This window comes from Arachis hypogaea, chromosome 6, assembly GCF_003086295.3.
Source record: "Arachis hypogaea cultivar Tifrunner chromosome 6, arahy.Tifrunner.gnm2.J5K5, whole genome shotgun sequence".
NCBI classification, from domain to species: domain Eukaryota; kingdom Viridiplantae; phylum Streptophyta; class Magnoliopsida; order Fabales; family Fabaceae; genus Arachis; species Arachis hypogaea.
Genome location: NC_092041.1, coordinates 59,415,221 through 59,427,662, shown reverse-complemented (window position 1 = coordinate 59,427,662; position 12,442 = coordinate 59,415,221). Strand labels below are relative to the sequence as shown.

General features: G+C 39.0%; 1 non-coding gene across 1 annotated transcript; it reads left to right on the top strand.

The window, feature by feature from the left end:
* The first annotated feature begins 11,813 nt into the window (after positions 1-11,813).
* LOC112699679 (small nucleolar RNA R71) lies at positions 11,814-11,921 on the top strand. Its single transcript, XR_003152624.1, has one exon. It is a non-coding gene; the product is annotated as a small nucleolar RNA R71 (small nucleolar RNA).
* Positions 11,922-12,442: the final 521 nt, after the last annotated feature.

Below are 12,442 nucleotides of genomic sequence, written 5' to 3'. Positions count from 1 at the left end.
TTAAGGGCAAAAAATAACCGAAAATAAATCAATGTGCTTCCACCAAGGTTCGAAGCTGGAGCCTCACCCCAAAGCAAAGTAGCGCTCATTTTTCTGCTCTGCCCTCTTGGAGAGCAGGGCAATGTCGTGCTCCCTTCATGAAAAATCAAGAAAAATTGCTCCCCCAAATATTTTCACAAGGGTTTGAAATTGGGAACTCTCCTTGGCGCATACAAGCATGAGCGCATGACACGGCCAGCGCACACATTGGCGCACAGCTTAGACGCACGGGCAGGGAGGCAAGGCGCACCAAAGCAACATTGCCCTGCCCTCCACAAGGGCAGGGCAGCATCCTGGGAACACCCATGGGCCAAAATTCAATTCAAATTCCCTTTGAACTCAAATCTTCACCAATTGAACCAAGGCCATCCAAGACCCATCTCTCCTCAAATCCAAAGCAAGAAAAGCCCACATCATCACTCAAATGCACATGGATAAATTAGATTAGGATTTTTATTTTAATTGTAATTTGTTTTAATTTCATTTTCATTTTCACTTTGAAAAGCCTATATAAAGGCATCAACGAGAGCTCGATTGAGGAGGCTAGCTCCATTTAGGAGGAGTAGTAGTAGTAGATAGCTCTCTCTCTTTTAATTTTCCTTGTTAAATCTGAATCTTGGATTGAGAAGTGAAGGAATTATGTTTCCTTCTTGGTCTAAGATCTCTCTTGGTTGTTCTTCTGCATAATTTTAGAGAATTGATAGTTGAATTTGAGTTTTCATTTGCTGCTTCATTTCTTCTTTCTTCTGCAAACTTGTTTTCTGTTGAATCAAGGAAGGGCTTGAGATCTAGACTTGTTCTCTAGTCTCATTGATTCCCTGAGATCTTCAACATTCTTTTAAATTGCTGCAATTTAAGCATCGCTTTCTATTTTTAATTCTTCAAGCAATTTTTCATTTCTGTATGAATCTGCTGCACTTACTTCATCTTTTACTTCTTTGCTTGATTGCACTTTACATTTTCTTGTTGAAGTTTTAATTCCCTGCACCCAATCCCCTTTACATTTGATGCAATTTACATTTCTTGTCATTTAAGATTTTGCCAATTTACTTTTCTTGCTCTTTAAGTTTCTATGCAAGTTACTTTCTGCACTTTATAATTCCTGCAAATTTACATTCTGTTGGCTACAGTTCATCCAATATCCCTTCAATGTTAGCTTGACTAAACTAATCACCCACTAAAGTTGCTTGATCCATCAATCCCTGTGGGATCGATCTCACTCTTGTGAGTTATTACTACTTGATGCGACCCGGTATGCTTGCCGGTTGGATTTGTGTGTTGGAAATTCGTTTTTCCACAAAAACACCATCAAGTTTTTGGCGCCGTTGCCGGGGATTGATTAGATCAACAATGATTAAGTGGGTGAGAAGTCTAGATCAAGCATTTTCTTTGTTTTTGTTCTCTGTTCTAAGTTGAAACCAAGGTGTTTGTGTTTTTTGCCTCACTAAGAAATTCTGTCTCTGTGACATGACTTTCAATTTTCAATGGTGTTGTGTTTTGCAAAATTCAAATGGAGTTCACCTCATCTTTTAGTCAAACAAACTTCATGGGATATTGCCCGCCATCACAATATGATTCAAGTCAGTATTCTAATTATGGTTGGGAATATCACCAGGAAGACACAAATTCTGAGCACTCCAATCCATGGAGATTTGCTTCAGAACCCCAAGATGAGCAAGAGAATTATGAGGGATACCAACCACCACCACAAAATGATTCATATCATTATCCTCATGGTGGATGGGAGTATCACCAAGAAACTGCAAATTCTGAGCAGTCAAATCACATGAAAAATTATCCACCCTCACTTTCCAGTTTCTCATTTGAATGTTCTTCATCACATGATTATGCCTTAATACAAAGTTTCCTCCAAAATCCATACAAGTCATCCCATCAATCACACAACTCATTCCACACCCCTCAACACAACTTCACCACAACACATCTATGTCACCAAAATTACTCTCAACCTTCATCTCTTGAACCAGCAGACGAGGATTACCTTCAATGGTCCAAAGAACCCTTAGAAAGCCGATGCCAAGCCATTGAAATACATAGAAAACTTGTGGAAAGATACACACAATCCCAATCCTGGAGAAATCATCTTCAAGAAGATGAATGGGCCCTTAGAGCAAACAAGAAGGAACCTAGAACCATCAAACAAAGAGGATGAAGACCAATTTGTGGGTGAGGAAGTGGAAAAGCAAGATGAGGAAGCCTCTGTGTCAAGTGAAATTTCAATAGAAAAGGATGTTGTCGAGGTGTTTGAACCTGTAGCTTCATATTCACAGAAGCTAATTGACGTGATAGAGGAACCTGAAACTTCTCTCCCAAAGGAATTAATGGAAAATCATGAAGAAGAAATAGAAGAAGATACTCAAGAGAATTCACACTCAAGTGAAGTAGAGAAGTGCACAGAGGAAGAGCTCATTGAACCATCACTGCAAGGAACTCTTGATGAAGACAAAACTCCAACAATTACACAACCACCAAGACTTGGACTCAAGGAAGTGAAGGCAATTAACAAAAGCACCGAAAAGAGGATTGTGACCAAGCTACAAAAGACAATATTCATGAAGAAGAGAAGGTCAACTACAAGCAATCTTCCCCCTGATCAAGCAAGCAAGCTCAATCAAGCCAATTTCAAAAGAAATCTTGCTGAAAGGAGACCAAGACAGGGGATAATAGCTGAATCTTTCCCTCCTTTGAGGTCATTCCTCTTAACAAATTGGAAGAAGAGGAAGAAAGTGAAGAATAACATGTCAAGCTAATGACACTAAAAGAGCACTTGTTGGGAGGTAACCCAACCGTAGGTAACATTTATTCTCTGCTTTGTTTTCGTTCTTTACTTTGTTTAAATTTAATAAATGGGCATATGGTTACATTCTAAGTTTGGTGTTGTCTTGCAACAACTTGTTTTCAATCTTTTTGGATGATTGCATCAAATCAAAAATGGAAGTGACACACTAAGATTCTAAGTTTGGTGTGCCACTTAATTCTCTATGCAATTCATTAAGCAACACCACTTGTCTGCATAATCATAAGGCCTTTGCAGTGTTGTTTTTCTTTTGGTTTGACACTTTATTATTCTGTTTACTTTAGTTATTTCTTTATTTTTAATACTTCCAATTATTTTGCTTCTTAACTGTTTTTGTTAATACATCACCAAGAGATCCTTATTCATGACATATTCTTGGCTTGGTGATTGTATTTAACATATAACAGTTTCTTTTGTTTAGTTTTAATTCAAATAAATTGACATATGGTCGTATTCTAAGTTTGGTGTTGCTATGCAACAAAATTTGGTTCCAATCCTTACAAGATACTTACATCAATTCCAAGTGAAAGTGTCACACTAAGTTTGGTGTGCCACTTATATTTTTTTATGCAATGTATCATGCACACCATCTTATGTTTGCAATCATAGTGTTTTTATTGCTCCGTGCCTTGATTGTTATCCTCAATTTTGCTTGCTTGAAACACATGTACTACTAACATTTCATTGTGTAAGACATTCATGATCCATCTTAGCCCCATAGCCATTGTTCTAATATTGCTTGAGGATGAACAAGCATTCTGAGTTTGGTATGAGAAGGAGGAAAATGGGAGGAAAATAACAACAATAGAGAAGATGAACTACAAGGTTGTAAAGTTCCTTTTCCTCTCATTTGTTTCATAAACTGCATGATTGTCTTTACCTTCGCTGTATACATATGTGTATGAATAAGCATAGCTTGAATTTTGATTTATAATATGTTGCTGTGGCATTATAACTACCAACTTGAGCTTTGTGAATTCAAAAGCAATAAAGCATCATGATCATAAACAAACAAGGCATTAAAGAAGATTTTAGCATGTGCATACAAGTATTGGAAAGCTAGTATGATTAATTGTTGCTCAATTGCATTGGATTTTATTTAATTGAAGTTTTTTATCTAGTACATTTTGTGAAATCTTTTGAAATCATGAAAACCTTGAAGAAGCAAATACAATTAAAGCAAGAAAAGAAAAAGGGAAAGAATGAGAAAGCTGAAGGCTCTGAGTACCAATGGCAATTTATTTGCTAAGTGCTTGTGGTGTTTATGTATCAAGCCAAATGCTTGAAAACAAAACACTTAGAAGTCAAGGCTAGGCTCAAGTGCAAAAGCACTCCCTCAAAGCTCAAGGCTCTGAGCATCAATGATTAGAGAGTCAAGAAAAGAAAAGAAAAATGAGCTTAATGAAGTCCTCTAATTAAATGCTTGTGGTGCTTATGTATCAAGTGGTAATACTTGAAAATAAAGCATTTAGAAGTCGTAGCTTTGTTATTAACTCATGGGGCAAAGCACCCAAAAGGAGAAGCTAAAAAAAAATTCAAAAGCTTGTTTCAAGGAAGAATTATAAGAAAAAGATTTCATAAATTGAGCTAGATGGAAGTATCAATCATTTACATTTCTTTTGTGATTGAAGCATGCATAGAAAACTAGCTTACCATGAACATTGAGTTGCTATTCTTCTTACATTGGATTGTCAATCTTTATTGCAGGATTCTTTTCTTGCTTGGGGACAAGCAAGGTTTAAGTTTGGTGTTGTGATGACATGTCATCATATACCTATTTTTCTATGCTTTTTCATACAAGAAATTGATTATTTGTGCTTAAATATTGAATGCTTTTATACTTAATTGGTATATTTCCTTGATCTTTTAATTTTATAAATCTTGTAGGAAATAAGAAGAAAAAGAAGCAAAGAAGCACAAAAAAAGGAGGAAAAAAGAGCTTTGGGACACACTTTGAAGTTGGAGCACACTTTGGAGCCTTAGGCCGCGCTTTTAAAAGCGTGGCCCTTGACCAAATTAAAGGAGAATAGGCAATCAGCACACACTGCCCTGCTCTTGCCAAGGGCAGGGCAGAATCGTGATGCAAAGTGAGGTTGGAAGCAAGAATTTTCGCTAAGGTAAAATCTGGGCGCTCACAGCATGACCATGCCTCCTTCAAAGGGCTATAACTTGCGCTACAGACGTCCAATTGATGTTCTTTCAGTTGCGTTGGAAAGCTGACATTCAGAACTTTCCAACGATATATAGCAACCCATATTTGGCGTACAATTGAGGCAGGAATGAAAGGCATCTTTAAGGGCCAATAATAAGCGAAAATAAACCAATATGCTCACTTTTCTGCTCTACCCTCACCCCAAAGCAAAGTAGCGCTCATTTTTCTGCTCTGCCCTCTTGGAGAGCAGAGCAATGTCGTGCTCCCTTCATGAAAAATCAAGAAAAATTGCTCCCCCAAATGTTTTCACAAGGGTTTGAACTTGGGAACTCTCCTTGGCGCACACAAGCATGAGCGCATGACACGGCCAGCGCACACATTGGCGCACAGTTTAGACGCACGGGCGGGGAGGCAAGGTGCACCAAAGCAACATTGCCCTGCCCTCCACAAGGGCAGGGCAGCATCCTGAAGGTCTCTCCCACACTTGGCACGCGACATGCTTCCTCACACAACTTCCCTGCTTTGCCCTCCACAAGAGCAGGGCAGCCTCCTGGGAACACCCATGGGCCAAAATTCAATTCAAATTCCCTTTGAACTCAAATCTTCACCAATTGAACCAAGGCTATCCAAGACCCATCTCTCCTCAAATCCAAAGCAAGCAAAGCCCACATCATCACTCAAAGGCACATGGATAAATTAGATTAGGATTTTTATTTTAATTGTAATTTGTTTTAATTTCATTTTCATTTTCACTTTGAAAAGCCTATATAAAGGCATCAACGAGAGCTCGATTGAGGAGGCTAGCTCCATTAGGGAGTAGTAGTAGTAGATAGCTCTCTCTCTTTTAATTTTCCTTGTTAAATCTGAATCTTGGATTGAGAAGTGAAGGAATTCTGTTTCCTTCTTGGTCTAAGATCTCTCTTGGTTGTTCTTCTGCATAATTTCAGAGAATTGATAGTTGAATTTGAGTTTTCATTTGCTGCTTCATTTCTTCTTTCTTCTGCAAACTTGTTTTCTGTTGAATCAAGGAAGAGCTTGAGATCTAGACTTGTTCTCTAGTCTCATTGATTCCCTGAGATCTTCAACATTCTTTTAAATTGCTGCAATTTAAGCATCGCTTTCTATTTTTAATTCTTCAAGCAATTTTTCATTTCTGTATGAATCTGCTGCACTTACTTCATCTTTTACTTCTTTGCTTGATTGCACTTTACATTTTCTTGTTGAAGTTTTAATTCCCTGCACCCAATCCCCTTTACATTTGATGCAATTTACATTTCTTGTCATTTAAGATTTTGCCAATTTACTTTTCTTGCTCTTTAAGTTTCTATGCAAGTTACTTTTTGCACTTTATAATTCCTGCAAATTTACATTCTGTTGGCTACAGTTCATCCAATATCCCTTCAATGTTAGCTTGACTAAACTAATCACCCACTAAAGTTGCTTGATCTATCAATCCCTGTGGGATCGACCTCACTCTTGTGAGTTATTACTACTTGATGCGACCCGGTATACTTGCCGGTTGGATTTGTGTGTTGGAAATTCGTTTTTCCACAAAAACACCATCACTTATGCAAATCATTGGTGGGAATATCAGATAAGCGTATGGAGATGCTTTATCCCTCTTGAATCTCTGCTTTCCTACTGCCTTCATCCAATCCTTCTTACTCCCTTCCATGGCAAACTGTATGTTGGGTTTCACCGGTGTCAATGGCTACTTCTCGTCCTCTCAGTGAAAAAGGTCCTCTACGGTTTCCCGCATGGCTAATCAGCTGTTCATTCTCGATCATGTAGGAATAGGATTTACTATCCTTTTGCATCTGTCACTACGCCCTATAGTCGCGAGTTTAAAGCTCGTCACAGTCATCCCATCTCAGATCCTACTCGGAATACCACAGACAAGGTTTAGACTTTCTAGGTCTTAGGAATGGCCGCCAATAATTCTAGCTTATACCACGAAGACTCTGATCTCACGGAATGGAAGGCTCGGTTGTCAGGCAAGGCAACCATGCGTCGTGGACCAGGAATCCAAGAGATACATGCTCAATCTTAAGTAGAACGGAAGTGGTTGTCAGGCACGCGTTCATATGTGAGAATGATAATGAGTGTCATGGATCATCACATTCATCAGGTTGAAGTGCGAGTGAGTATCTTAGAACAAGAATAAGCTTGACTTAAATAGAAGAATAATAGTAATTGCATTAATACTCGAGGAACAGCAGAGCTCCAGACCCTAATCTATGGTGTGTAGAAACTCTACCATTGAAAATACATAAGAACAAGGTTCAGGAATGGCCGTGAGGCTAGCCCCTAAAACGTGATCAAAGGATCAAAAGATAATCCAAAGATCAAAATACAATAGTGAAAGGTCCTATTTATAATGAAACTAGCTACCAGGGTTTACAAAAATAGGTAAATGATGCAGAAATCCACTTCCAGGCCCACTTGGTGTGTGCTTGGGCTGAGCATTGAGCTTCACACGTGTAGAAGCTTCTCTTGGAGTTAAACGCCAGCTTTTATGCCAGTTTGGGCGTTTAACTCTAACTTTTATGCCAGTTCTGGCGTTTTGACTTCAGAATAGGGCAGAGAAGGGTGTTTGAACGCCAGTTTGCGTCGTCAAAACTCGAGCAAAGTATGAACTATTATATATTGCTGGAAAGCTTTGGATGTCTACTTTCCAAAGCAATTAAGAGCGCGCCATTTGAAGTTCTGTAGCCCCGGGAAATCTACTTTGAGTGCAGAGAGGTCAGAATCCAACATCATCAGCAGTCCTTTGTCAGCCTATGAATCAGATTTTTGCTCAGGTCCCTAATTTCAGCCAGAAAATATCTGAAATCACAGAAAAACACATAAACTCATAGTAAAGTCCAGAAATATGAACTTTGCATAAAAACTAATAAAAACATCCCAAAAAGTAGCTAGATTCTACTAAAAACTACCTAAAAATAATGCTAAAAAGCGTATAAATTATCCGCTCATCACAACAACAAACTTAAATTGTTGCTTGTCCCCAAGCAACTGAAAACAAAATAGGATAAAAAGAAGAGAATATACAATGAATCCCACAGTATCAATGAAACTTAGTCCTAATTAGATGAGCGGGGCTTGTAGCTTTTTGCTTCTGAACAGTTTTGGCATCTCACTTTTTCCTTTGAAATTTAGAATGATTGGCATCTATATGAATTTAGAATTTTAGATAGTGTTATTGATTCTCCTAGTTCAGTACGTTGATTCTTGAACACAGCTACTTTATGAGTCTTGGTTGTGACCCTAAGCACTTTGTTTTCCAGTATTACCACCGGATACATAAATGCCACAGACACATAACTAGGTGAATCTTTTCAGATTGTGACTCAGCTTTGCTAAAGTCCCCAGTTAGAGGTGTCCAGAGTTCTTAAGCACACTCTTTTGCTTTGGATCTCGACTTTAACTACTCAGTCTCAAGTTGTTCACTTGGACCTGCATGCCACAAACACATGGTTAGGGACAACTTGATTTAGCCACTTAGGCCTAGATTTTATTTCCTTGGGCCCTCCTATCCATTAATTCTCAAAGCCTTGGATCCTTTTTACCCTTGTCTTTTAGTTTAAAGGGCTATTGGCTTTTTCTGCTTGCTTTTTCTTTTTCTTTTCTCCTTTTTTTGCCATTTTTTTTTGCAAGCTTTCTTATTCACTGCTTTTTCTTGCTTCAAGAATCAACAAGATAAAAAATATGCACTGTTCAAGCAATCATTTAGAGAACAAAAAGTATTGCCACCACATCAAAATAATTAAACTAGTTTCAAGATAAAATTTGAAATCCTAGTACTTCTTGTTCTTTTGTAATTAAGCACATTTTTTATTTAAGAGAGGTGAAGGATTCATGAAGTTATTCATAGCTTTAAGACATAGACACTAGACACTAATGACCATGTAGTGAAGACACAAACATAGATAGAACATACAGCATAAAGTCAAAAATAGAAAAATAAATAGACAAGGAGATTAAGGAATGAGTCCACCTTAGTGAGGGTGGCGTCTTCCTCCTCTTGAAGAACCAATGGTGCTCTTGAGCTCTTCTATGTCTCTTCCTTGCCTTTGTTGCTCCATCCCTAGTGATTTTGGTGCTCCTATCCTTAGTTGCTCCCAATAGTTGTGTGGAGGAAAATGTATCCCTTAAGGCATATTAGGAATTTCTTGATGAGGGAATTCCTCATGCTCTTGTTGAGGTCCATGAGTGGGCTCTCTTATTTTCCCTATCCCTTTTTTTGTGATGGGCTTGTCCTTTGAGATGAATCTCTCCATCTCCCAAGACTCAGAGGTGGAGGCAGTTGCCTTCCCTTTCCTCTTTCTAGAGGTTTCTCTAGCCTTAGGTGCCATAAATGGTTATGAAAAAATAAAAAGCAATGCTTTTACAACACCAAACTTAAAAGGTTTGCTCGTCCTCGAGCAAAAGAAGAAAGAAAGAAGGGGAAGAAGAAGAAAATGGAGGAGATGAAGGGTGTATAGGGTTTGGCCAAGGGGGGAAGAAGGTGTTTGTGATGTGTGAAAATGAAGGAGTGAAGGGGGGTATCTGGGGAAGAGATTTGGAGGTGATTGGTGAAGGGTATTTGGGGAAGAGTGTTGTAGAAAGGTGTGAAGAGGAGAGAGAGTGAGTTGAGGTTGGTGGGGATCCTGTGGGGTCCACAGATCCTGAGGGATCAAGGAATTCTTCATCCCTGCTCTAATTGGGCGTTCACAACGCCTTAGAGTGCAATTCTGGCGTTTAAACGTCAGTTTGCTGCCCTATTCTGGCATTTAAACGCCAGCTTTCCTTCCTATTCTGGCGTCTAAACGCCAGTTTATTGCCCTGTTCTGGCGCTTAAACGCCAGTCTAGTGCCCTATTTTGGTGTTTAAACACCCAGAAAGGTGCCAGATTGGGCGTTTAAACGCCCATTTTGCTACCCTTACTGGCGTTTAAATGCCAGTAAGTCCTTCCTCCAAGGTGTGCTATTTTTAATGCTGCTTTTGATTTTCTTCTTTATTTTGGTAATTGTCTTTGTGACTTCACATGATCATCAACCTAAAGGAAAAAAATAATATAGATAAAATTAAAATAAAATTGGGTTGCCTCCTAATAAGCGCTTATTTAATGTCAATAGCTTGACAGTGAGCTCTTATGGAGTCTCACAGATGATCAGAGTATGGTTGAGATCTCTCAACACCAAACTTAGAGTTTGGCTGTGGCCTCCCAACACTAAACTTAAAGTTTGAATGTGGGGGCTTTGTTTGACTCTGTATTGGGAGAAGCTCTTCATGCTTACTCTCCATGGTTACAGATGGAGAACCTTGAGTCTTTACTACAAGGCATTCTTCATTCACAAGAAGGATCAACTCCTCTGTTAACATCAATCACAACTCTTGCTGTGGCTAGGAAGGGTCTTCCAAGGATGATGGACTCATCCTCATCCCTCTTAATGTCTAGGATTATGAAATCAACAGGAAAGTAAAGGCCTTCAACCTGTACCTCATAGATTCCCACTGAGAATTTGGCAGCCTTTTTCATAGATTTATCTACCATTTCCAATGAGAATTTGGTAGCCTGTACCTCATAAATTCCCAATTTCTCCATTACAGAGAGTGGCATCATGTTTATCCCAGACCCCAGGTCACACAGAGCATTTTCAAAAGTCATGGTACCTATGGTACATGGTATTAAGAATTTACCAGGATCCTATTTCTTTTGAGGTAAATTTTGCTGAACCAATGTATTCAGTTCATTGGTGAGCAAGGGAGGCTCTTCCTCCCAAGTCTCATTACCAAATAGCTTGGCATTCAGCTTCATGATTGCTCCTAAATATCGGGAAACTTTCCCTTTAACAATGTCTTCATCTTCTTCAGAAAATGAATAATCATCAGAGCTCATGAATGGTAAAAGGAGATCCAAGGGAATCTCTATAGTCTCTGTATGAGCCTCAGATTCCTTTGGTTCCTCATTAGTGTATTCCTTACTAACCATTGGACGTCCCCTAAGGTCTTCCTCATTGGGATTCACGTCCTCCTCCTCCTCTAAGGTTTCGGCCATGTTGATTATATCAATGGCTTTGCACTCTCCTTTGGGATTCTCTTCTGTATTGCTTGAGAGAGTGCTAGGAGGAGTTTCAGTAACCCTTTTACTCAGCTGGCCCACTTGTGCCTCCAAATTTCTAATGGAGGATCTTGTTTTAGTCATGAAACTAAGAGTGGCCTTAGATAGATCAGAGACTATGTTTGCTAAGCTAGAAGGATTCTACTCAGAATGCTCTGTCTATTGCTGAGATGGTGATGGAAAAGGTTTGCTATTGCTAAACCTGTTTCTTCCACCATTATTATTATTGAAGCCTTGCTTTTGTTGATCCTTCCATGAAAAATTTGGATGATTTTTCCATGAAGGATTATAGGTGTTGCCAAAGGCTTCACCCATGTAATTCACCTCTGCAAAATTGCAGGGTTCTCAGGATCATAAGCTTCTTCTTCAAGAGATGCTTCTTTAGTACTGTTGGATGCATTTTGCAATCCATTCAGACTATGAGAGATCATATTGACTTGTTTGGTCAATATTTTGTTCTGAGCCAGTATGGCATTCAGAGCATCAATTTCAAGAACTCCTCTCTTTTGAGGCGTCCCATTACTCACAGGATTCCTCTCAGAGGTATACATGAACTGGTTATTTGCAACCATTTCAATAAGTTCCTGAGCTTCTGCAGGCATTTTCTTTAAGTGAAAGGATCCACCTGCAGAGTGGTCCAGTGACATCTTGGAAAATTTAGACAGACCATTATAGAATATATCTAATGTGGTCCATTCTGAAAGCATGTCAGAAGAACACTTTTTGGTCAGTTCCTTGTATCTTTCCCAAGCTTCATAGAGGGACTCACCATCTTTCTGTCTGAAGGTCTAAACATCCACTCTAAGCTTGCTCAGCTTTTGAAGAGGAAAGAACTTGGCTAAGAAAGCCGTGACCAGCTTATCCCAAGAGTCCAGGCTATCTCTAGGTTGTGAGTCCAACCATGTTCTAACTCTGTCTCTTACAGCAAAAGGAAAAAGCATAAGCTTGTAGACTTTAGGATCAACTCCATTGGTCTTAACAATATCACAGATCTGCAAGAACTTAGTTAAAAGCTGATAAGGGTCTTCTAATGGAAGTCCATGAAACTTGAAGTTCTGTTGCAGTAGAGAAACTAATTGAGGATTTAGCTCAAAATTGTTTGCTCCTATGGCAGGGATTGAGATGCTTCTTCCACAGAAGTTGGAAGTTGGTGTAGTAAAATCACCAAGCATCTTCCTTGCATTATTGTTTGGTTCGGCCATAATTGTTTCTTTTGCTGCTTCCTTTTCGAAAATTTTAGTGAGCTCCTCTTCAGAGTTTTGTGCTTTAGCTGCTCTTAGCTTCCTCTTCAGAGTCCTTTCAGGTTCAGGATCAGCTTCAACAAGTATGC